The following is a 27,037-nucleotide window of genomic DNA, read 5'->3' as shown; positions in this document are numbered from 1 at the left end:
GTCATACACAGGCCGACCCGATACCAATAATATAGATATACGCCGGAAATTACGTTAATTGATGATAATCATTAGTTAAAAATGGAGAATGCAGATAATAATAAAAGTAATATCATAATTAATTTAAAAAAGGAGAGAGAGGATATAGAGAGGGGAACCTATAAAGAGGTGATAAAGTGGACTAAGCGACCATATATAGGTACTAAAAAATGATGACTTCAGAAAGGACTAAAATACACTGCGTTACATCAGAGGGGGGCGGGGTCACCCACACATCATTGGGGAAGCCCGGCTTCCCCATTCGCGTCAGAGGGGGGCAGGGTCAGGTGACGGGGGGCCCCGCCTTCCGCCCTCCGCATATAAGAAACGTCAGGCCGCCGGGATCCCGCAGTGTCTCCTCCGTGGAGACAGAAGATGGATGGATTCGCTGCGCTGGATCAGATCAGCCATCGCTGGCCCCCGGAGAGCTGATCATCCGTCGCTGGATAGCGAGAGTGGATTACCACCGCTGGAATCTTTTTTTATTTTTTTTTATTTTTAAGTACTTTTTATTTTTTTCAAACAATCAATCAATTTTTTATATATATATATATATATATATATATATATATATAAAATGTATTTGTTGATAGGGTGGGTCTTAAACAGGGTGGGGTGTGGCCTTGACAAGAAGGGGTGGTTCATATTTAAATTAGGGGCGAGTTTAGTCAGGCCTAGGGCAGCACAAAACCTACATACACCACTGGCGAGTACAAACAAGGGCAACTAAGCTAATAAAGGGTCTGGAGGATATTAGTTATGAGGAAAGGTTGTGAGCATTGGACTTATTCTCTCTGGAGAAGAGACACTTAAACTACAAAAAGGGTTCTTTACTGTAAAGCCTCGTACACACGATAGGATTTTCCACAGACAAAACCTCAGACTTTTATCCGAAGGCGTGTGCCTGGATTTTGTCTTGCATACAAATGGCAAGGAATTGTCAGCCAACAAACACAAAAGTAGTGATGTACTACGTGGTTTTTCAGCTCTTTAGCCCCATCTTTTGGGCTCCTTTTGCTAATTTCGTGTTAGTAGAAGTTTTTGAGTGTTGATTCGCGCTTTTCATTTCACACTTTTCTTTTATCGCTTTTCAGTTTGCGCTTTTCATTTCGTCCTTTTCAGTTTGTTTCTGTACGGCCGTTCGTCAAGCAGGCATTTTGTGGAATCGGAGGAGATAACGTGTTATTTATTATTGGCCTTAGAGTTATTGCTTTGACTCAAGTCCAGTCCAGGAACAGGAGTAGGATGAGTTCTTGGACCAAAAATTGGTTGCTTTATTAATAGTGACCAATTATGTCATATAAAGTAATAAATAATGATGCGCTCTAATTAACATCTTAATCAGGGTACATGTGTTAAGTGAATAAGTGCTAAACACAAAATACTAACTATGTGCTGGAAAATATGCACGTGATAATCCATATTCCAGATTAAACAAATCTGTGTTCAATTCGATAGAATTGCTGGTAATATACCACAAGTGCAAAATACTCCACAGATCAATAGATGGTTTTCCACCAGTGCTGTTACTGGTGAACAGAAAAATACCAATGATGACAATGACTTGATCACTGAATGCAATCACTGATTCAAAGAATATAGCAACATTAATCAAAAAAACTCTATAAGTTCATCATTAGTATCACAAGTTCATCCAGAAATGGTGCGATAATAATTGTTACCGTAGTTGTTCAGCAACCTAATCTTGCTAGTGCTGTCAGCTGCTACTATCCACCCAACTACACAGCACAAGTCTGTCACAGGTCTTTCCAAATATTGTGTAATGCTGTTTGTTGCTGTTTGATAATAACATCTTGTTGCTGCTATCAGTTGCTGCTACCAATTAGAAGGGTTGGTTCATGTAATAAAACAAAGATATATATCATTGCGCAATGATTATGATGAAAGAAGAGAGAGCAAAGCAAAAAAAATCACTTACATTTGTTATTAGTAACCTGCACTTAATTGCAAAACAATTAGCCGCTCACAGCTTGGTTGCTCCTCACACCGCTGCAATCATGCTGACAGACAAACACAAAAGTACTCGTCACTGGCTCCCTGATGCGTTGCGTCACATGTCACGTGACTTTTTCAAGGGTCTTATGTCATATGCCTTTGCTGAGGGAGCTCCAGGAGAATAATCCAGGTTATTTTCAGAATTATCTCCAGATGACGGACCCTTGCTTTCACCAACTCATGGCATTGTTGATCCCCTATATTAAGAAGCAGGACACATGCATGAGGCTTTTATTTTATTTTTTGGTTGAATAATAATGATTTGATTTGTTATATTTTCTATATTTTTGGATGCATAGAATGCACTTTTTGCTTAAGTTCTATTGGTAGATAGCATGTCTAATTGTGTTTTTTTTTCTTTTTAATGCACAATAAAAAAATTATGGAGAATAATACTTGGCTATTTGTTTTACTTCAAATTACATTTTAGGAGTTGGCAGTTACATTTAAAAAAAACACAATGTAAACTTGACAAGGGACATCAACATAGTTGTATCTTTGATCTTAAAAACTAAGGGATAATGGCGTTATGGTAATAACCTGCCCAAAAAAAGCATAATAATATTATTCTTGATATCACTAGGAAAAAAAAGCCTTTGAAAATTGGTTTGCAATAACTCCATCAGTATCACCAGCAAAGCAGCTTCATTATTATCCCATTAAAGAAGAAAAGAATGTGCGCTGAATTTTCGAGATTTCATAATTTTCCACGTCACGAATGTTAATTCTCCATTACGAGCACTAGTTTACAAGACCGACCACTTCTGGCTCGTCCTTGCTTCCAGACATTTGTCCACATAAAATTTTAAAACCTGCCATCCAACATTTGTCTGCGGAAAATCAGACAACAATTGTCCGATGGAGCGTACAAATGGTTGGATTTTCCACCAACAGCCTGTCATCACACATTTTCTGTCAGAAAATCCGATCGTGTGTACGCTGCTTTAGAGCAGCAAGGATGTGGAATTCCCTTCCACAGGTGGTGGTCTCAGTGGGGAGCATCAATAGTTTAAAAAAACTATTAGATAAGTACCTGAACGAACATACATGGATATACAATGTAATACTGACATATAATCATACACATAGGTTGGAATTGATGGCCTTGCGTTTTTTTCAACTTCACCTACTATGTAACTATGTAAACTCCAGGAATTTCTTCTAGAGGCAGAGGAAAGCAATCAAATTCCCAGCCTGTGAAGCCCTTATCAGACCAGACCAAACAAACACTGCTCCTCTGATTACAGAAAGAGGCAAAAATGAACTAGTAGCCTAACTAGGAGACTGCTACATAATTATAGAAAGTGATGGTGAGCCACTCTAAATCTGAAAAGTATACTATAATCAAAAAATGATGTGTATAACAAAAAGCTTTATGGAGATTTCAGACTTAGGCTTTCAGACAGGTGTAATGTAAGCACCTCCTGAGAGTTTTACCTTGGGAAATACCATTGTGAAGATTACCCAATTGTGGGTTTTGGGCAACTGATTAGGTAACACCACTTTACTAAAATATAAAGTCTTCTCTTTACATTTTAACACCTACAACATCACAGTACCCTCTTTCACATGCATTCACTGTTTGTGTCCCATTAAATTAACTCTCCAAGTCCTGGCAGCCAGTAGTACTCTGAACTTTGGTACCATGCAACCAGGTATTTTGGACTGGCATAGTAATGCTTGGTAAAATAAAAGTCACAGAAGCAGGAAGAGATACTTTTCTTTAGTGAGAACATGTAGCTGGTAAATCATTGTCCATACAATTTGCTCACTTTTTTCCTCATACTGCAGTACTTAGCATGCTAGTACACAATTACTTGCATCATACAGAAGCTACAGTCTCACACACAGTTATAATTCATACATAGGTATATATACACTGGTACATCTCAGGGGGCTTCAGGTCAAACCTCAGCTGCATCAAATTCAAAATGCTTTTTTATTTTATGAGTGATGAGAGACAAGGTCTTGAGGACACAAGGTTAACTGCAATGTAACTCTCAGGTAACCCAATCACAACATATTTACCAATGGCCACCTTAGTCCAGTGTCCTCAACCTGGAAACTGTCCTGTTAAACCACTGTATGGTCTTGGCCACTGTGCTTAGTTTCAGAGTCTTGGCAATCTTCTTATAGCTTAGGCCATCTTTATGAAAAGTAACAATTTTTTTTTTTCAGATCCTCAGAAAATTCTTTGCCATGAGGTGCCATATTGACCTTCCAGTGACCAATATATGAGAGTGAGAGCGATAACACCAAATTTAACACACCTGCTCCCCATTCACACCTGAGACCTTGTAACACTAATGAGTCACATGAGACGGGGGGAAGGGGGGTGGCCAACTGGGTCCAATTTGGACATTTTCACTTGGGGTGTACTCACTTTTATTGTCAGCAGTTTAGACATTAATGGCTGTTGGTTGAGTTATTTTGAGGGGACAGCAAATTTACACTGTTATACAAGCTGTACACTCACTACTTTACATTGTAGCAAAGTGTATTTTTTTCAGTGGTGATACATGAAAAGATATAATAAAATATTTACAAAAATCTGAGGGGTGTACTCACTTTTGTGAGATACTGTATATAATGTTTGTGGGTTCTGAGTAATTTTCTAGGAAAAAAATTATGATTTTTTTCATGTAAGAGAGAAGTGTCAGAATTGGCCTAAGGGCCGGTTCACACTGCGGCGCGAGGCGAGGCGACACGGCTCGCCTCGCCTCGCTCCCGCAAGTCGTCCCCATTGAGTACAATGGAACCGTTCTGAGAGGAGCGACTCGAGTCGCTCCGACTCAGAAAAAAGGTTCCTGTACTACTTCGGGGCGACTTCGGGGGCGACTTGCATTGACTTCTATGCAGAAGTCCTCTGCAAGTCGCCGCTGACCCCCCCTGCAAGTCGCGGCGAGGAAGTCGGAGACGCCTCGCCGCGGCTCGCAGTGTGAACCGGCCCTAAGTGGCAAGTGGTTAATTACCATAAGTAAGTAATATACAAATTTTCATTTTCATTTACATTTTCAAAAACTGTACTCAAGCAGGTGGCTTAACGGACAAATTACTGAAGTTTAAAGTTATAACTTCAAACCGGTAATTTCACAGTAAATAGATATATAATTATGTTATAACATATAGCATAATAATATAGGATTTATCTTGATTAAAACAGTATCTTTTCAGCAGCTACAGATTCTCATACTCCCTCTTAACTGTGTGAGAAAAACATGGGATTATGGGTAAATCTTATACCCATAAACCCATGTCTTTTAGACACATGCCCCCTTCTATGACACTACAGTGAGAGTAGAGCCTCCACTGCAGGATTTTTATTGGACAGCTTTGGCCAATGTTACTTTACCATTAGCCCAAGGCTCCAAGCTGTCCATTGAGCTCAGTGCCTCTGACAAGAACTGAGAGGCACTGTGAGCTCATCCTCTCAGTCTGCTGCAGAGTGTTCCAGCTTGTATTTAAACTGGGCGCTCTGTATGTAGCTTCTGACAGGCTGCGCCAGGACCCCCATATCTCTGGAATCATAGATCCTAGGAGCCCCAAATTTTGACTAGTGGTGGGGTAGGACTTTGGCTACCTACTCCCCAAATGAGTCGTAGAGATACGACCCTCAATTGTTTTTTTTGTGTTTTTTTATGTTCTTGGCAGGTGAGGCTCCACCATGAATCACAATATAAATAGGGCATGATATATAACTCGAATAAACAAGCAGGGCTCAAGTCCTGCGGGAACGCATGGGAACGGAGTTCCTGTACTTTTTCCACAACAGGAACTCAGTTCCCATTAGCAGCCACGTACTGCAAGACTTTGAAATATGCAAGCTGTGTGGCAGGTGCTACACCAGCAGTCGCCGACACAGCTCGCAATAGTAAGTGCCGCACACCAGGGGTGGACTGACCACTTAGGCATTGCCAGTAGGGGGCCACATGACAGCTTCCTCTTCAATCTACCTGTCAATCACAGCTAACCCTGTGTTAGCCAAACTCTGTTCAATGAAAAGTGTAAAGTCGCCACATAAACACTCTATATACAAAATAACATTCCCCAATAAAGATCAGAACATGATGTTCACATTTGCATGGAAGCACAATTGAATGAATGCTGATTATTCAGAGAATTACCATATTTATGTTTATTGAGGATTGTTTTTTTTTTAAGTTAAGCTTCATACACACAATACGAAAATTGGATGAAAAATACCACTTTTGAAGTGTTCGTGCATATGAGCGTATCATTTTTATTTTTTTGGTAGGGGAGTGGATCTTGGGTGGGAGTTCCCACACTTTTTTCCCCAGGACTTGACCCCTGTAAACAAGTACAAACCCATATGTATGCAGTTAGGAAGTCAGCCCAGATTTAAAAAGTGTGTAAAGCACCTTACACAAACTAAAATTCTAATGCAGCCAGCTTGCTTGCAGTGGATTGTGAGCTCCCAAATTCATATGAAAGATAAACACAAAGAGAAGCAGTGCAAAAGGACTGATAGTGTAGTAGTATGTTAGAATAAAATTTATTATTCAAATAAACAAAACACACAGAGAAAGATAAGATCATGGGTGGCATGACAGTGGTCAAAGGCTAAGGGAATCTGCAGTCCTGCTATAGGCTGTCTTGCCCCGGCCAGGGGCTGAGTCCACTGCCATTGAGCAGCTTCAGATAGAGAAAGAAAGTGCTAGGGATCCAAAGGAAAAACAATGCAGACCAGAGCCAATCAATTGGTATCCCGGAAGTGATGTCAAAAGAAACAGGAATGCATTTCAGGGATAACCTCCCCCTCATCAGCCTACCTAATGGGCTACCTCCATGGCTTGAATGCCAACATACCGCATAAATGAATGCTATGCCTACCTGCCGAGTGTACATATACAATCACTAATCAATACGGCACATCATCATATAATGCCTATGTGTAGTCTTGTTAAAAAGTCATAATTAAAATAAATACAATTCTATACTCAGTTTATTTTTAAAAAAAGAAAAAAAAGCAATCACATCCATCGATATGATATACATGGTTGTATTTCTTTAATAAAAAACCCGCTGTGTGATTTAATACTGTGTATTTATGAGACTACAAATATGCACTATATGGTGTGCACATTTGCATTGATGTGTGAAGAACAGAAGAACAGAAGGCGGCGACAGCGGCAACAGAAGACCGGGCCACCGCCTGTAAAAGAGCTAGAAGAAGGCAGGGTGGCCCGGCAAGAAGAACCGAAGAGGGGGACAAGACCCCCGAAGCCGGAAGAAGAGGGCGGCGGTGAGGAAGAAAGCCGGGCTCCTCCGCTAACAAAAGAGCTAGAAGAAGATAGCGGAGGAGTCCGGCGAGAAGACCCCCAAAGACGGAAGACCCCCGGAGCTCGTCCCCCCCCTTTCCTGGCCGGCCGGGTAGCGTGCTTGGACAAGGGTCTGATGTGGAACTGGTGGGACCAATTTTTTTCGGCGTTGGGGTTCCCCTTTAAGTCCATACCAGGTGGCGGGGCCAGCGACGTCTCCTTCGCGGGCCCCACCTACCTGGAGACACGCTCAAAATGACTTGTAATAATAAACCCATTGTATTAATATACAGTATATTGTGTATTTATGAATGCCAACACAATAAGGAACCTAAACAGTAACCAGGTGAGAAAAAAACAAACATAAATCAGACAAAAAATAATATATTTATATAATAATCATTCTCATAATGAACAAGTAACTATAATATAAGTATAATATAGTCAAATTACATATCTCCGATCACAACCTTATCATTTTCATATTCGCTTGAGTGAGTATCACTTTTCTCAGCTGCTGCCGAGCTTCATGGAGGGGGGAGGGTGGGGTTGCTGAGTGCTGTGGTGCAGGGCAATGATTGGCAGCTGTGGGGTTCCCAAACCCCAAACTCCTCCCCCCCTTCCTGAATTTTCCCTCCCTGCCTCTCCACCCTAAATCAAACTCCCCTCCCTGCCCCACCACCATAAAATGCCCCCCCCACTGCCTCTCCACCCTAAAGAATAACCCTCTACCCGCCTCTCCACCCTAAACAAACCCGCCCTTCCCTGCTTCTCCACCCTAAACAAACAATAACCCTCTCCCCACCTCTCCGCCCTAAACAATAACCCCCTTCCCACCTCTCCACCCTAAACAATAACCTCCTCCCACCTCTCCACCCTAAACAATAACCTCCTCCCACCTCTCCACCCTAAACAATAACCTCCTCCCCACCTCTCCACCCTAAACAATAACCCCTCTCCACCTCTCCACCCTAAACAATAATCTCCTCCCACCTTTCCAACTTAAACTATAACCTCCTCCCCACCTCTCCCCTTAAACAAGAACCTCTTCCCTGCCTCTCCGCCCTAAATTATAACCCACCTCGCCACCCTAAACAATAACCTCCTCCACACCTCTCTACCCTAAACAATAACCCCCTCCCCAGCTCTCCACCCTAAACAATAACCCCCTCCCCAGCTCTCCACCCTAAACAATAACCCCCTCCCCAGCTCTCCACCCTAAAAAATAACCCCCTCCCCACCTCTCTACCCTAAACAATAACCTCCTCCCCACCTCTCCACCCTAAACAATAAACTCCTCCCCACCTCTCCCTCTAAACAATAACCTCCTCCCCACCTCTGCACCCTAAACAATAACCCCCCCTCTCTGCCTCTCCACCCTAAAAAATAACCCTCCTGCCTGCCTCTCCACCCTAAACAATTACCTCCTCCCCATTTCTCCACCCTAAACAATAACCCCCTCCCCACCTCTCCACTCTAATCAATAACCCCCTCCACACCTCTCCGCCCTAAACAATAACCTCCTCCCCATCTCTCCACCCTAAACAATAACCTCCTCTCCACCCTAAACAATAACCCCCTCCCCATCTCTCCACCCTAAACAATAACCTCCTCCTCACCTCTCAACCCTAAACAATAACCTCCTCCCCTCCTCTCCATCCTAAACAATAACCTCCTCCCCACCTCTCCCTCTAAAAAATAACCTCCTCCCCACCTCTTCACCCTAAACAATAAACCCCTCCCCACCTCTCCCCCTAAACAATAACCTCCTCCCCACCTCTCCACCCTAAACAATAACCTCCTCCCCACCTCTGCACCCTAAACAATAACCCCCCTCTCTGCCTCTCCACCCTAAACAATAACCCCCTCCCCATCTCTCCACCCTAAACAATAACCTCCTCCTCACCTCTCCAACTTAAACTATAACTTCCTCCCCACCTCTCCCCTTAAACAAGAACCTCTTCCCTGCCTCTCCGCCCTAAATTATAACCCACCTTGCCACCCTAAACAATAACCTCCTCCACACCTCTCTACCCTAAACAATAACCCCCTCCCCAGCTCTCCACCTTAAACAATAACCCCCTCCCCAGCTCTCCACCTTAAACAATAACCCCCTCCCCAGCTCTCCACCCTAAACAATAACCCCCTCCCCACCTCTCTACCCTAAACAATAACCTCCTCCCCACCTCTCCACCCTAAACAATAAACTCCTCCCCACCTCTCCCTCTAAACAATAACATCCTCCCCACCTCTGCACCCTAAACAATAACCCCCCCTCTCTGCCTCTCCACCCTAAAAAATAACCCTCCTGCCTGCCTCTCCACCCTAAACAATTACCTCCTCCCCATTTCTCCGCCCTAAACAATAACCCCCTCCCCACCTCTCCACTCTAATCAATAACCCCCTCCACACCTCTCCGCCCTAAACAATAACCTCCTCCCCATCTCTCCACCCTAAACAATAACCTCCTCTCCACCCTAAACAATAACCCCCTCCCCATCTCTCCACCCTAAACAATAACCTCCTCCTCACCTCTCAACCCTAAACAATAACCTCCTCCCCTCCTCTCCATCCTAAACAATAACCTCCTCCCCACCTCTCCCTCTAAAAAATAACCTCCTCCCCACCTCTTCACCCTAAACAATAAACCCCTCCCCACCTCTCCCCCTAAACAATAACCTCCTCCCCACCTCTCCACCCTAAACAATAACCTCCTCCCCACCTCTGCACCCTAAACAAAAACCCCCCTCTCTGCCTCTCCACCCTAAACAATAACCCCCTCCCCATCTCTCCACCCTAAACAATAACCTCCTCCTCACCTCTCAACCCTAAACAATAACCTCCTCCCCTCCTCTCCATCCTAAACAATAACCTCCTCCCCACCTCTCCCTCTAAAAAATAACCTCCTCCCCACCTCTCCACCCTAAACAATAAACCCCTCCCCACCTCTCCCCCTAAACAATAACCTCCTCCCCACCTCTCCACCCAAAACAATAACCTCCTCCCCACCTCTCCACCCTAAACAATAACCTCCTCCCCACCTCTGCACCCTAAACAATAACCCCCCTCTCTGCCTCTCCACCCTAAACAATAACCCTCCTCCCCACCTCTCCCCCTAAACAATAACCTCCTCCCTTTTACAAGAGAAGGTTATTGGCTCCCTTTTCCTCACGCTGTCTGCACGAGGAAAGGAATGCTGATACCCAGATTGAGTTTACATTATGATCAGCAGTGATTGGACACAGCTGATCACAGGGTAAAAAGCCGGTGTGATTGGTCCTTTACCCTAATCTGTGATCAGCTGTGTCCTAGTGACACAGTAATAACAGAGCACGCCACCCGCATGCCCCAACAGGCGTGACTACAGGAGGGCGTCATATGATGCCCTCCCAGAACTGGCCAGCCATGCTGTAGCTGTCATTCGGCTATAGCGTGGTCGGCAAGTGATTAAGCCTGGCCTGACATCTCGAGAGGGCTTCATCCTGGCCTGGCGCTTAAGCCTGGTCTGACTTCCTGAGAGGGAGCTTCATCTGGGTCTCCAGCAACTGATAAAGACTCCCACGCATGGGTCAGGACACACTCTGGACCTCATTTTCAAACAGAACATTGACGTCAACATACTCGACAACATAACATTGCCATGGACGGATCACCACGCCATCAAATTCAAAATCACTACCAACATCACCAACGAAAAACGGAATCCTGTAACAACAACGCACTGGACCAGATCGCATAAAAAACTGTACTCCGAATCCTTCAAATCCACTCGAATCCAACAAGATAACTACAATAACCTTAAACCACTCTACGGAGGAAACACTCAACTCCCTGAACAGGGCATTGCTGCAATCAGCAGACTCGGTAGCACCAAAACGCAGGGCTCTCATCAGGAAGAAAAACTCTTTTTTTTTTTTCTTTTTTTTTTCTCCCCCCCACTCCCCCTGCGTTAGTTATAGCTTATTATTATTGGATATTGGGAGCGAGTATAAGATTATAAGATTTAGTGATAAAAGTGGGGTAGAGAATCTATAAGTAACCTAGGAACTGATGGTTTGAACTAGATCTAAATGTATGCTATATACATGTATGTGGCACTAAGAGGAGCGTAGTGGGGGGGGGGATTTCCCCCCTCCCCCTTTTTTTTTTTTTTTTTCCCTTTTTTCCTTTTTTTTCTTTCTCTTTTTCTTCTTCTCTCCCGCTCTGTTTCGTTTTGTCGTTCCCCTGTTATGATTGTTGCGGATCTGTCGGGTTCCCCTGGGCGTTCTTGGTTTTTGGATACGTCAGGGGACCCCCTCTAGGTTCTGCTGAGTAAAGAGATGGATAGTGCTAAATTATAAAGTTTCTTGATTGGTGGTATAAATACGTTATCCAACGGTTATTTATACATGCATATCGATACTGGATATATTATAATTTTTCTTTTTCTGTATGCCGAGTTTGGGGGGCTCGAGATCCGGGGGACTCTCTCTCCGGAATGCTTGCCCACTCACCCATTTAGGACGGCGCTTTAAACCCAGCACAACGCTGGTAAGTGCTTTAGCATAATTGAGCTATTTTTAGTATAATAATTCTGGATTAGTAAAATCCAGTATAATTTTTTTTGTGTTTTTTTTTTTTTTTTCCTTTTTTTTTTTGCTGCTCTTTTGGTTTCTATCGGGGACGCGATGGCAGGTTCTCTTAAAATTATCTCTTTAAATGTCAAGGGTTTGAATTCCCCTGAGAAAAGGCGAGTGTTACAGCGGGAGTTGAAGACATCCCATATAGATGTAGCATTTCTTCAAGAAACCCACTTCAAAACTACTAGCCTCCCGATATTACGTTCGCGAGCCTTTAATCAGGTTTACCATTCTACTAATTCATTGTCTAAAACTAAGGGGGTCTCCATTATGATCTCTAGTGGTCTCCCTTGGGTTATGCAGGATGTACTGGATGACCCTGAGGCCGCGTACACACGGGCGGACTGTTCGCCCAACTTTGTCCGCTGAACAGTGTTTCAGCGGACAGTCCGCTCGTGTGTGGGCTTCAGCGGACAGTTTCAGCGGACTGTTTGACGAACAAAGTCTTACGGAATTTCCCTAAAACTGTTCGCTGAAACTTGGTTTCAGCGGACAGTCCGCCCGTGTGTGGGCCAGTCCGCTGTACTTTCGAAATGAGCGGACTGTTCCCGCCCGGAGAAAAGTCTGCTCATTTCGAGCGCGTCTCCAGGTAGGCGGAGCCCGCGAAGGAGACGTCGCGGGCTCCGCCGCCTGGTATGGACTTAAAGGGGAACTCCAACGCCGAAAAAAATCGGCGTGGGGGTCCCCCAAAGTCCACAACAGACCCTTGTCCGAGCACGCTACCCGGCCGGCCAGGAAAGGGGGGCGAGCGAGCGCGCCCCCCCTCCTGAACCGTACCAGGCCGCGTGCCCTCAACGTGCCCCGGAGCTGTGCAATAAAATATTTTATCTCGTGTGTTGTGTTTTTTTTTGGGTACTTTTATTTTACAGGTGAATGGGTAGGGGTACATTGTACCCCATACTCATTCACATAGGGTGGCTCCCAGGTTTCCGATAAGCCCCCCGCTGCAGACCCCGACAACCAACGGCCAGGGTTGTCGGGAAGAGGCCCTTGTCCTCATCAACATGGGGACAAGGTGCTTTGGGGTGGGGGGGCCGCGCGGCCCCCCCTTCCCCAAGGCACCCCCCATGTTGAGGGCACGCGGCCTGGTACGGCTCAGGAGGGGGGGCGCGCTCGCTCGCCCCCCTTTCCTGGCCGGCCGGGTAGCGTGCTCGGACAAAGGTCTGTTGTGGACTTTGGGGGACCCCCACGCCGATTTTTTTCGGCGTTGGAGTTCCCCTTTAAGTCCATACCAGGCGGCGGAGCCCGCGACGTCTCCTTCGCGGGCTCCGCCTACCTGGAGACGCGCTCGAAATGAGCGGACTGTCCTCCTCGTGTGTGGGCGAGTCCGTTCATTTCAAAAGTTGCGCGGACTTAGTACGACGAACTTAGTCCGCTCAAAAAGTGCCGTGTGTGGGCAAGTTCGTTCATTCAAAGTTTGAGCGGACTGTTTGACGAACTTAGTTTCGGCAGACAGTCCGCCCATGTGTACGCGGCCTGAGGGGCGCTTTTTGTTTATCAAAGGTAAAATAGGAGAAATTTCTTTTACTTTTGCTACAGTGTATGCCCCCAATGAACGTCAAGATGTGTTTCTTAATACAACCTTACACAAATTACGTGATTTTCGTGAAGGTCAGATGATACTGGGAGGGGACTTTAATGTTCCCCTCTCTCCGTCAGTTGATACCTCTAACTCATGTTCTTCGATCTCGGTTGCGTTAAGAAAACGGATATCCAAATATCTACTGGCCAATCAGTTAATGGACGTTTGGCGCTTACAGCATTCAGGGGAACGGGACTATTCTTTTTATTCTCCCTCTCATAGATTATACTCAAGGATAGATTTTTTCTTGATACCACATGATCAGCTGCATTTAGTGAGTGCCTCTTCCATTGGCCATATTACATGGTCCGATCATGCCCCCGTAACCATTACATACGTGCTTTCTAAGCAGTTTTCGCCTAGATCTACTTTTTGGCGCCTAAATGAGAGCCTTTTACAGACGCCAGAAGTTCTGGCAGATGTAACAAAAGAAATGGGCCTCTACTTTCAAGAAAATGGATCTAAAGATTGCGATCAAGGGATAGTTTGGGAGACCCACAAATCGGTGCTTCGTGGAATACTTATTAAACATGGGGCACGCATTAAGAGACTACGTAATGAACAACTGACCAAACTTTATCAAGATCTGGCCAGTGTGGAGGCGCAACATAAACATGCTCCGTCATGGGGGTTGGAGATTGAATTGGGGAAGCTCCGTAACCAGATTACAGACCTACTTCATTATAAAGCAAAAGCAGCCCTCCAATTTTGTCGGAAACTGACCTATGAATCAGGAGATAAGTGCGGGAAATTACTGGCAAAATCGGTCAAGGAACTGAAACTAGCTTCTTTTATACCACATATGACGACCGACAAGGGCCAAAGGGTTTCGACCCCGACACAAATAGCGGAAGTTTTTGGGAAATTCTATGCTAATCTATACAATATACCAGATTCAGAAATAAAGCGAACCGATATAGATAGCTATGTAGCTAGTGCTGGCTTAACGACCCTTTCACTAGAGTCAAAGGAATCCTTGGAAAACCCGATCACGTTAGAAGAAGTCCAAGCCGCAGTGGGTTCACTGAAGCTGGGTAAAGCTCCGGGCCCAGATGGATATACGGCGCAATACTATAAGATTTTTGTCCCTATTCTGGGCCCGCAATTAGTGAATTTATTTAATGCTCTGAGTTCAAACGTGGATTTCCCATTAGATACTCTTAGAGCTCACATCACGTTGATCCCTAAGGAAGAAAAAGACCCAGGGCTCTGTGGGAGTTATAGGCCTATCTCCCTACTTAATTTAGACCTGAAACTATTTTCAAAAATTTTGGCAACCCGAATGGCCCAATATATGCAATCCCTTATTCATACTGATCAGGTGGGGTTTATTCCCACCAGAGAAGCTAGGGACAATACTATCAAGGTGCTTGCTTTGGTACATAAAGCAAAATCCATAAAGACTCCGTGTCTATTTGTAAATACGGATGCTGAGAAAGCCTTCGATAGGGTCAATTGGGATTTTATGTTTTCAGTTCTTCAGTATATAGGACTGGGAGACCGGATGCTGACATGGATTAAGAAGATATACTCATGACCTTCAGCCCAAGTTAAGGTGAATGGGGTGCCCACACCCCCGATATGTATAAGGAACGGGACTAGACAAGGTTGCCCGCTCTCCCCTTTATTGTTTGTACTGTCCTTGGAGCCTTTGTTAGCCTCTATCCGTCGGAATTCGGACATTATGGGCCTCCACATGGGTACCACTGAATGTAAAATATCTGCTTTTGCAGATGATATGATGTTCTCACTTACGAACCCCAGAATCTCCCTGCCAAATTTATTGAGAGAATTTAAGTTGTACGGGAGGCTCTCACACCTGAAAATAAATTTTCTAAAATCTGAAGCTATGGGGGTAGCTATTTCTTCGAATGTGCTACAGGATTTGCAATCGGGTTTTCGGCTTAAGTGGACGGATTCAGCGCTTAAATATTTAGGTACTTATATTCCGGCAGATATTGCGCATACATTTAAGCTGAACTTTCCTATCCTTATGGTTAAGACTCGTAACCTGCTGCATAAGTGGCATCCGGGCCTTCATTCTTGGTTTGGGAGATGTAATTTAATTAAAATGAGTATACTTCCGAAGTTTATATACCTTTTTCGAGCTCTCCCAATCAGAATCCCGGTCCCTTTTTTCAAACAAATTCAAACTTTGATCACTCAATTTATATGGGCACATAAAAAACCCAGACTTAAGCGATCCCAATTAACCCTATCTAAACAGCAGGGGGGAGTGGCCCTACCTGACCTACGACGTTACTATTTGGCTGCCCATCTGGGGCGCATCTTAGATTGGAATCGTAACAACCTCTCTAAGCTTTGGGTTCGATTAGAGCAATCCCACTCGAGAGTTCCCTTGAGAAGCGCTATTTGGTGCTATCAAGCATTACCGGCAGAGATAAAATCACATCCTACTATTGGGGTGACATTAAAAATTGGTTATTTAATGGCTTCCCAGAATAAGCTTACATCCCTGACATCACCTCTGTACCCTATATTAGGACATCCACATTTTGAGCCGGGGAATCATCCACAAGAGTACAAAAGTCTCAGGGATTCAGCACTAGACCATGCATCGAAATTTGTTATTAATGGGCAGTGGCTATCTATGCCCTCCTTAACTGACCCAATGGGGTTATACCGTTTAACATTTTGGAGGGCGCTGCAACTACACCATTTTTTACACTCCATTCCTAACCCTCTAGCTTTTACTAGCCCTTTAACAAGATTCGAGGTATTATGTAGGAGCGAAGGTCCCTTGGCCCATAGCCTCTCTCAGATTTATGCTCTCTTGAACAAGCCAGAGGACCATCTACACCTGTCCTGTTTTGTAAAATGGGAGAGAGACCTTGGGTGTGTCTTCTCCCTAATACAGAAACAACGTATTATTACCTTGATTTTTAAAACCTCGTTGTGTACTAGGATACAAGAGATGAACTTTAAAATCCTCACTAGGTGGTATTTGACTCCGTCGAAAATGCGTAAGTGTTATCCGTCTGCCTCAGATAGGTGTTGGAGATGTGGCGAAAATGAGGGTACGTTACTCCACATCTTTTGGTCATGCCCTAGATTGGTGGATTTCTGGAAGGAAGTGCGTCGTATAACGCAAATGTTTACAGATTTTTCCATTCCAGAAGAGGCTGTTTTTTTTCTTCTGCACCACTCCTAGATTCCTATTAAGCAGTATAAAAAATCTATTCTGCGACACTTACTGAATGCAGCGAAATCGTGTATTCCTCTTTACTGGAAACAGAGCTCTCCCCCCTCTATTGCACACTGGATCAGGAAAATTGAGGATATAAAGAAAATGGAAGATCTGATTTTGACGGCTCAAAATAAACAAGAAATTTTTAAACAGACATGGGAGCCTTGGAATGTTTTTTTACTCTCGCTGGAAGGACGTAGCCTACAGGTGTCTTAAAGTTTAAGTAGTTTTATTAATTTGGCATATGTGTCATGACTTGCCATCGCGCCCCGCTTGGCCCTGCCTAGTTCCACTCTGCCCCCTGGGACCTTAAGGGTGCGGCAGGAAGAACACAATTAAGAGCAGTTATTTTGCCCTTAGTATGAGTTTAGATTTGTTCTTTTTCTTTTTTTTTTTTTTTTCTCTCTCTCCAGTTTTGTTGCTGTTGTGTTACCCCTTTAGAAAAGAGTGAAAATGGGAAGGACAGTTCCCTCCCCACCCTAGGAGAGGGTTAGGGGGGTTTGGTACGAGGGAGATCCCGGATCTTGGCTTTGTTTCTCCTTTTTTTTTTTCTTCTTTCAAAGGTGGAAAGCCGGATTGGTAATTTCTGTATACTTTTAATAAGATTTATGTACTAGTTCTATGTTCTGTATGTATCTGCTTGTATCGTACCTTGGGGACTGTCTCCCCGTGTTTGGAGTTTAATAAAGCTATATTTGAAAAAAATAAAAAAAATAAAAAAATAAAATAAAAAAACTCTGGATGGTTTAATAGCTCCCTCGCCGTACTAAAGCAAGAACGCAGAAGAGCGGAAAGAACATGGAGAAGAAATACCACAGAGGAAAACCACTTTAACTACAAAGGTCTCACAGAGAATTATCGGAAAGCAATCTTCAAAGCCACAAAGGACCACTTCTCATATACAATCTCAACGGCCGCAAACCAACCACGGGAACTGTTTAAACAAACTGTTAATCAATCAATGAATCCGGTGTGCCTAGAACCCCCAGAAAGTGAATCCCAGGATTACTGTGACAAACTGTCAGATTTTTTCATCGATAAAGTCAAAACCATCAGGGAAACAATTTGTCAGAAGAAAAAATCCAACCTCGGCCAGCAAATACATAAAGAGGATGTCTGCACCAGCATACCGCAACCGCCGAAATTTTCACTATCCCCAATTACCGTAGACACCGCAAAAAACATCATTAATAAACTGCATGACAGTACCTCACCTATTGACATCATCCCCACAAAACTACTGAAAGAATGCTCCAACATCGTGGCTCCAACCATAACCCACCTCATAAACCGATCATTCCACGAAGGGATTGTTCCCAGCATCCTCAAACAACGCATCGTCAAACCTCTACTCAAGAAACCAAACCTGGACCCTCAGGATCCAAACAACCGTAGGCCAATTACAAGCCTCAACACCATTTCTAAGATCATGGAGAAAGCTGTAGTACATAAGCTACAACTCCACCTGGATACTCACAAATAGTGATGGCCGAACGGTTCGCCCGGCGGTCGTTTCGCGGCGAATTTCCGACTTTCGCCGTCCGCGGGTTCGAACGCCTTTTTCCGTCGTTCGCCCCGGCGGACTTACGTGTTTAATGTATACAAGAACTTTAACCTTTCGTGACACGTTTATCATGTGTTACAGGACAACCAATTGAGACATGACAGCTCATGGACACTTGGACATTCCCCCTAACCTATAAATACACCCGATCCGGTGGCCATTTTACATTCTTTCTTCTGTCACTGTAGGGAAAGGATCCTGTGTGGAGTAGGGACAGAGAAAACGCTAGCTATTTGGTACACAAAAGTTCTTTTCAGGACTGGTATAGGTGTTAGGTCAGCAGCCTGAGTTTCTTTTGTCAGTTTAGATAAAGGGACAGAGCGCTGTATGCTGCTATTTTAGGGACAGCTCAGCCAGATTAGTCTTTCTTCATCATCATCATCATCATCATCATTAGCTGTTACTATCAGGTCCACAAAAGAGCTGTTCCAGCTAATCGTTCCAGCCTACTCTTTTTTGCCAATTTGTATAGGGACAGGCAGGAAGCAGTGTGTCAGGCAGTGAGGATAATTTTAAAGACTTGCTGTTACTATTAGTTCCACAAAGGTTCTTTTCAGGACTGGTATCAGTGGTACGGTAATAGGCTTGTACACGTATAATATTCTTTCTTCCAAATATAGAAAGAATATTATACTTGACTGCTGCCCTTCTGCTGCAGTCTGCTAATCATTCACAACTCACTTGTTCCACAAAGCTCTTTATCAGGACTGGTAACTTGGTCTGTCTAGGGTGCTACGGTACATAGGCTTGGGTGCGGTACAGTCTGCTGTTCTGTAAGGACCGCTATCGGTCCACAATACATAGGGTTGCCGTGCACTACTGCTGACCGCTGCCCTATACTGCAGCAGTCCTTCATTGGTATAGGGACTGACGTACAGTCTGCTAATCACTAACACACAACCTGCTTGGTCCACAAAAGTTCTTATAAGGACTGGTAACTTGGTATAGGGTGCTACGGTACATAGGCCTGAGTGCGTTACAGTCTGCTGTTCTGTAAGGACCGCTATCGGTCCACAATACATAGGGTTGCCGTGCACTACTGCTGACCGCTGCCCTATACTGCAGCAGTCCTTCAGCGGTATAGGGACTGACGCACAGTCTGCTAAACACTAACACACAACCTGCTTGGTCCACAAAAGTTTTTATAAGGACTGGTAACTTGGTATAGGGTGCTACGGTACATAGGCCTGAGTGCAGTACAGTCTGCTGTTCTGTAAGGACCGCTATCGGTCCACAATACATAGGGTTGCCGTGCACTACTGCTGACCGCTGCCCTATACTGCAGCAGTCCTTCATTGGTATAGGGACTGACGTACAGTCTGCTAATCACTAACACACAACCTGCTTGGTCCACAAAAGTTCTTATAAGGACTGGTAACTTGGTATAGGGTGCTACGGTACATAGGCCTGAGTGCGTTACAGTCTGCTGTTCTGTAAGGACCGCTATCGGTCCACAATACATAGGGTTGCCGTGCACTACTGCTGACCGCTGCCCTATACTGCAGCAGTCCTTCATTGGTATAGGGACTGACGTACAGTCTGCTAATCACTAACACACAACCTGCTTGTTCCACAAAAGTTCTTATAAGGACTGGTAACTTGGTATAGGGTGCTACGGTACATAGGCCTGAGTGCGTTACAGTCTGCTGTTCTGTAAGGACCGCTATCGGTCCACAATACATAGGGTTGCCGTGCACTACTGCTGACCGCTGCCCTATACTGCAGCAGTCCTTCATTGGTATAGGGACTGACGTACAGTCTGCTAATCACTAACACACAACCTGCTTGGTCCACAAAAGTTCTTATAAGGACTGGTAACTTGGTATAGGGTGCTACGGTACATAGGCCTGAGTGCGTTACAGTCTGCTGTTCTGTAAGGACCGCTATCGGTCCACAATACATAGGGTTGCCGTGCACTACTGCTGACCGCTGCCCTATACTGCAGCAGTCCTTCAGCGGTATAGGGACTGACGCACAGTCTGCTAAACACTAACACACAACCTGCTTGGTCCACAAAAGTTTTTATAAGGACTGGTAACTTGGTATAGGGTGCTACGGTACATAGGCCTGAGTGCGTTACAGTCTGCTGTTCTGTAAGGACCGCTATCGGTCCACAATACATAGGGTTGCCGTGCACTACTGCTGACCGCTGCCCTATACTGCAGCAGTCCTTCATTGGTATAGGGACTGACGTACAGTCTGCTAATCACTAACACACAACCTGCTTGGTCCACAAAAGTTCTTATAAGGACTGGTAACTTGGTATAGGGTGCTACGGTACATAGGCCTGAGTGCGTTACAGTCTGCTGTTCTGTAAGGACCGCTATCGGTCCACAATACATAGGGTTGCCGTGCACTACTGCTGACCGCTGCCCTATACTGCAGCAGTCCTTCAGCGGTATAGGGACTGACGCACAGTCTGCTAAACACTAACACACAACCTGCTTGGTCCACAAAAGTTCTTATAAGGACTGGTAACTTGGTATAGGGTGCTACGGTACATAGGCCTGAGTGCAGTACAGTCTGCTGTTCTGTAAGGACCGCTATCGGTCCACAATACATAGGGTTGCCGTGCACTACTGCTGACCGCTGCCCTATACTGCAGCAGTCCTTCATTGGTATAGGGACTGACGTACAGTCTGCTAATCACTAACACACAACCTGCTTGGTCCACAAAAGTTCTTATAAGGACTGGTAACTTGGTATAGGGTGCTACGGTACATAGGCCTGAGTGCGTTACAGTCTGCTGTTCTGTAAGGACCGCTATCGGTCCACAATACATAGGGTTGCCGTGCACTACTGCTGACCGCTGCCCTATACTGCAGCAGTCCTTCATTGGTATAGGGACTGACGTACAGTCTGCTAATCACTAACACACAACCTGCTTGTTCCACAAAAGTTCTTATAAGGACTGGTAACTTGGTATAGGGTGCTACGGTACATAGGCCTGAGTGCGTTACAGTCTGCTGTTCTGTAAGGACCGCTATCGGTCCACAATACATAGGGTTGCCGTGCACTACTGCTGACCGCTGCCCTATACTGCAGCAGTCCTTCATTGGTATAGGGACTGACGTACAGTCTGCTAATCACTAACACACAACCTGCTTGTTCCACAAAAGTTCTTATAAGGACTGGTAACTTGGTATAGGGTGCTACGGTACATAGGCTTGAGTGCGGTACAGTCTGCTGTTCTGTAAGGACCGCTATCGGTCCACAATAGATAGGGTTGACGTGCACCACTGCTGACCGCTGCCCTATACTGCAGCAGTCCTTCAGCGGTATAGGGACTGACGTACAGTCTGCTAAACACTAATACACAACCTGCTTGGTCCACAAAAGTTCTTATAAGGACTGGTAACTTGGTATAGGGTGCTACGGTACATAGGCTTGAGTGCGGTACAGTCTGCTGTTCTGTAAGGACCGCTATCGGTCCACAATAGATAGGGTTGACGTGCACCACTGCTGACCGCTGCCCTATACTGCAGCAGTCCTTCAGCGGTATAGGGACTGACGCACAGTCTGCTAAACACTAACACACAACCTGCTTGGTCCACAAAAGTTTTTATAAGGACTGGTAACTTGGTATAGGGTGCTACGGTACATAGGCCTGAGTGCGTTACAGTCTGCTGTTCTGTAAGGACCGCTATCGGTCCACAATACATAGGGTTGCCGTGCACTACTGCTGACCGCTGCCCTATACTGCAGCAGTCCTTCATTGGTATAGGGACTGACGTACAGTCTGCTAATCACTAACACACAACCTGCTTGGTCCACAAAAGTTCTTATAAGGACTGGTAACTTGGTATAGGGTGCTACGGTACATAGGCCTGAGTGCGTTACAGTCTGCTGTTCTGTAAGGACCGCTATCGGTCCACAATACATAGGGTTGCCGTGCACTACTGCTGACCGCTGCCCTATACTGCAGCAGTCCTTCAGCGGTATAGGGACTGACGCACAGTCTGCTAAACACTAACACACAACCTGCTTGGTCCACAAAAGTTTTTATAAGGACTGGTAACTTGGTATAGGGTGCTACGGTACATAGGCCTGAGTGCAGTACAGTCTGCTGTTCTGTAAGGACCGCTATCGGTCCACAATACATAGGGTTGCCGTGCACTACTGCTGACCGCTGCCCTATACTGCAGCAGTCCTTCATTGGTATAGGGACTGACGTACAGTCTGCTAATCACTAACACACAACCTGCTTGTTCCACAAAAGTTCTTATAAGGACTGGTAACTTGGTATAGGGTGCTACGGTACATAGGCTTGAGTGCGGTACAGTCTGCTGTTCTGTAAGGACCGCTATCGGTCCACAATAGATAGGGTTGACGTGCACCACTGCTGACCGCTGCCCTATACTGCAGCAGTCCTTCAGCGGTATAGGGACTGACGTACAGTCTGCTAAACACTAATACACAACCTGCTTGGTCCACAAAAGTTCTTATAAGGACTGGTAACTTGGTATAGGGTGCTACGGTACATAGGCTTGAGTGCGGTACAGTCTGCTGTTCTGTAAGGACCGCTATCGGTCCACAATAGATAGGGTTGACGTGCACCACTGCTGACCGCTGCCCTATACTGCAGCAGTCCTTCAGCGGTATAGGGACTGACGCACAGTCTGCTAAACACTAACACACAACCTGCTTGGTCCACAAAAGTTTTTATAAGGACTGGTAACTTGGTATAGGGTGCTACGGTACATAGGCCTGAGTGCGTTACAGTCTGCTGTTCTGTAAGGACCGCTATCGGTCCACAATACATAGGGTTGCCGTGCACTACTGCTGACCGCTGCCCTATACTGCAGCAGTCCTTCATTGGTATAGGGACTGACGTACAGTCTGCTAATCACTAACACACAACCTGCTTGGTCCACAAAAGTTCTTATAAGGACTGGTAACTTGGTATAGGGTGCTACGGTACATAGGCCTGAGTGCGTTACAGTCTGCTGTTCTGTAAGGACCGCTATCGGTCCACAATACATAGGGTTGCCGTGCACTACTGCTGACCGCTGCCCTATACTGCAGCAGTCCTTCAGCGGTATAGGGACTGACGCACAGTCTGCTAAACACTAACACACAACCTGCTTGGTCCACAAAAGTTCTTATAAGGACTGGTAACTTGGTATAGGGTGCTACGGTACATAGGCTTGAGTGCGGTACAGTCTGCTGTTCTGTAAGGACCGCTATCGGTCCACAATAGATAGGGTTGACGTGCACCACTGCTGACCGCTGCCCTATACTGCAGCAGTCCTTCAGCGGTATAGGGACTGACGTACAGTCTGCTAAACACTAATACACAACCTGCTTGGTCCACAAAAGTTCTTATAAGGACTGGTAACTTGGTATAGGGTGCTACGGTACATAGGCTTGAGTGCGGTACAGTCTGCTGTTCTGTAAGGACCGCTATAGGTCCACAATAGATAGGGTTGACGTGCACCACTGCTGACCGCTCACCTATACTGCAGCAGTCCTTCAGCGGTATAGGGACTAAGAGTTTTGTCACAGGGTCATTTAAAAAATGACATGCAGAGGAAGAGGCAGGCCCTTCCGCAGGGGTGGTAGGGGTAGGGCAGGAGCAACAGGCTTGAGCCAAAGTGGGAAGTTGCAGAAGGTGCGTTCAATTACTTTAAAGGATGCACCAGACTTGGTTGAGTGGCTCGCTCAGCCTTACTCTTCTGCACCCTCCTCATCCTCTCGATCTGCACCCTCTTCTTCACTCTCTGCTATGTGCACCCCCAAAGACACTACCACCAACAACACGACCACCACCACCACCACCACATACCTTCCGCTTGAGTCACTGGAATTATTTTCCGATCCATATCAAGAGGACATTTCTGATGCGCAGCCACTCTTGGTATTGGATCAGGAAGAGGAGGTAGCAACAAGCGCTACTCAGCAGTCTGACGCCAGTACCCAGATCAGCCCAAGGAGGAGGTTGGTCCCCGGTGTTGCTGCCTACTCTACTTATAGCGGTGGGGAAGGTGACGTTGATGATGACGTGTCTAGTGATGTCACGTGGGTGCCCACAAGAGAGGAAGAGGAGGGGAGTTCAGAGGGAGATATGGACCAGCAGATAGGGAGGAGAAGCAGCAATGACTTACATTGCACAGCAGGGACAAAGCAGACTGCAAATGTATCAGGAGCGAGTCATCGACCATGTACGGTCACATCTGGCGCTCCCAGGACACCGGCACATGGCTCCGCAGTGTGGGCTTTTTTTAACGTGTCCGCTGCTGACAATAGCGTTGCCATCTGCAATCTTTGCAGTCAACGCGTTAGTCGCGGTAAGCCCAATACTCACCTAGGGACGACCGCCTTAAGAAGGCACATGAGCAGCCATCACCGAGCCCAGTGGGAGCAACGGAACACACAAAGCCACACTGCAGGCTCTCACCGTCCAGCCTCGTCTTCTACTTCTCCTTCTCCTCTCTCCTCACAATTGTCCTCCACTCCACCTTCCATCACGCCAAGCTCACATTTTTCTGCAAAAAGGCAGGCTTCCGTGGGCCTAATGTTTGAGCGTAAAAAAATGATGACGCCGGATAACCCTCTTGCCCAACGGTTGGCGGCTGGCTTGTCAGAACTCATAGCCCGCCAACTACTGCCATATAAACTGGTGGACTCGGAGGCCTTTCGCAAATTTGTGGCCATTGGAACACCACAATGGAAGGTCCCAGGAAGGAAGTATTTCTCAGAGAAGGGCATCCCAGAGCTATATGGCCATGTTCAGCGGCAAGTGAATGTATCTCTGGCACACAGTGTCGGTGCCAAGATACATCTGACCACAGACACGTGGTCTAGCAAACACGGGCAGGGAAGGTATATCAGTTTTACTGCCCACTGGGTGAACCTTCTGACGGCCGTCAAGCATGTAACCCGTGGCACCCGTGTAGATTTGGTTTTACCGCCACGGATTGCATGCAGGCCTGACTCTTCTTCTCCTCCTCCTACTCCATCCTCCTCCCTCTCCTCCTCAGCTGCCTCCTCCTTTTCCGCTGCTAGCGTCTCTTCCACTGCACCGCCCAAGCTCCCCAGAACCTATTCCACATGCCAGGTGAGACGTTGCCATGCCGTGCTGCGTCTGTTGTGCCTGGAAGCAAAGAGCCACACTGGCCCGGCACTCCTTTCAGCTTTGCGTTCACAGGCAGATGAGTGGCTAACACCGCTCAATTTGACAGTTGGTAAAGTGGTGTGTGACAACGGTGCCAATCTGCTTAGCGCATTGAAACAGGGCAAAATCACGCACGTGCCGTGCATGGCACACGTCTTAAACTTGGTCGTGCAGCGATTCCTTGTCAAATACCCTGGGGTCCAGGACATCTTGCGGCAGGCAAGGAAAATCTCGGCCCATTTCAGAAGATCTTACACGGCCATGGCTCGCCTTGCTGACATTCAGCGGCGACACCATCTGCCGGTCAGACGTCTTATTTGCGATTGCCCGACGCGATGGAACTCAACCTTCTATATGCTTGATAGGCTGCTCCAGCAGAAACGTGCAGTTAACGTCTACCTGTATGAACTCTGCGAAAGAAACGGTTCTGGGGAGCTGGGTTTTTTTTCACCGCGCCAGTGGCTGCTCATGCGCGACACATGCAGACTTCTGCGGCCATTTGAGGAGATCACCAAACTGGTCAGTCGCAGCCATGGCGCCATCAGTGACATGGTACCTTATGCCTTCTTTCTGGAGCGTGCATTGCGTCGTGTCATTGATCAGGCTGTGGAGGAGCAGGAGCGGGAAGATGAGGAAGTCGCAATGCTGGATGAATTCCCAGGGGGGGCTACTCTATCTGAGACAAGTCAACAACAGGAGTCTGATGAGGAGTCAGAGGAGGATGGTGCCGGGGCGGATGAGCAGGAGCAAGAAGAGCATGCTTTAAACCTTTCTGGGATCCCTGTTGTGCGAGGATGGGGAGAGGAGAATGAAGAGGACGACATTATCCTGGATGATGAGCAGGAGCCAGGCCACCACACCGCTTCCACTTTAGTGCAAATGGGGGCCTTCATGCTCCAGTGTTTTAATAGGGACCCCCGTATAAAAAGCATGAGGGTCAAGGACCAGTACTGGGTGGCAACGTACTTAGACCCCCGGTACAAACACAAAATGGCGGAAATGTTACCGCCGTCGCAGAGGGCTGTCAGAATGCAGCACTTCCAGGCCTTGCTTCGAGAAATGCTGCATTCTGCTTTTGCGTGCGCTGGCAGAGGAGCAATTCCCACTCCCAGAGAAGGATTTGCGGGTACCAATCCAACAGCGCCTGCAAGAAGAGGCCGGTTTGAAGATGTGTTGGTGACTTCGGATATGAGGTCATTCTTTCAGCCGACCCATCGACAGGTGTCATCCGGATCCAGCATCAGGGAACGCCTAGACCGTCAGGTGTCCGACTACATTGGGTTAACGGCCGATGTGGACGCTCTGAGGAGTGATGAACCCCTAGACTACTGGGTGGGCAGGCTTGACCTCTGGCCAGAGCTTGCCCAATTTGCAATCGAACTGTTGGCTTGCCCCTCATCCAGTGTCCTGTCCGAAAGGACGTTCAGCGCAGCAGGGGGGATTGTGACCGATAAGCGTACTCGCCTAGCTCACCACAGTGTTAACTACCTCACATTTCTAAAAATGAATGAGGCATGGATCTCGGAGGAATTCAACACATGTGATCAGTAGACCATGTATATGTCTATAAACAATTTTTGGAATCAAGCACACAGACCTTCTTAATTCATTTGGCT

This window comes from Lithobates pipiens, unplaced genomic scaffold, assembly GCF_037356315.1.
Source record: "Lithobates pipiens isolate NorthernLeopardFrog02 unplaced genomic scaffold, aLitPip1_a1.2 Scaffold_18, whole genome shotgun sequence".
In the NCBI taxonomy this organism is placed as follows: Eukaryota; Metazoa; Chordata; class Amphibia; order Anura; family Ranidae; genus Lithobates; species Lithobates pipiens.
This window is presented reverse-complemented; position numbering follows the sequence as displayed.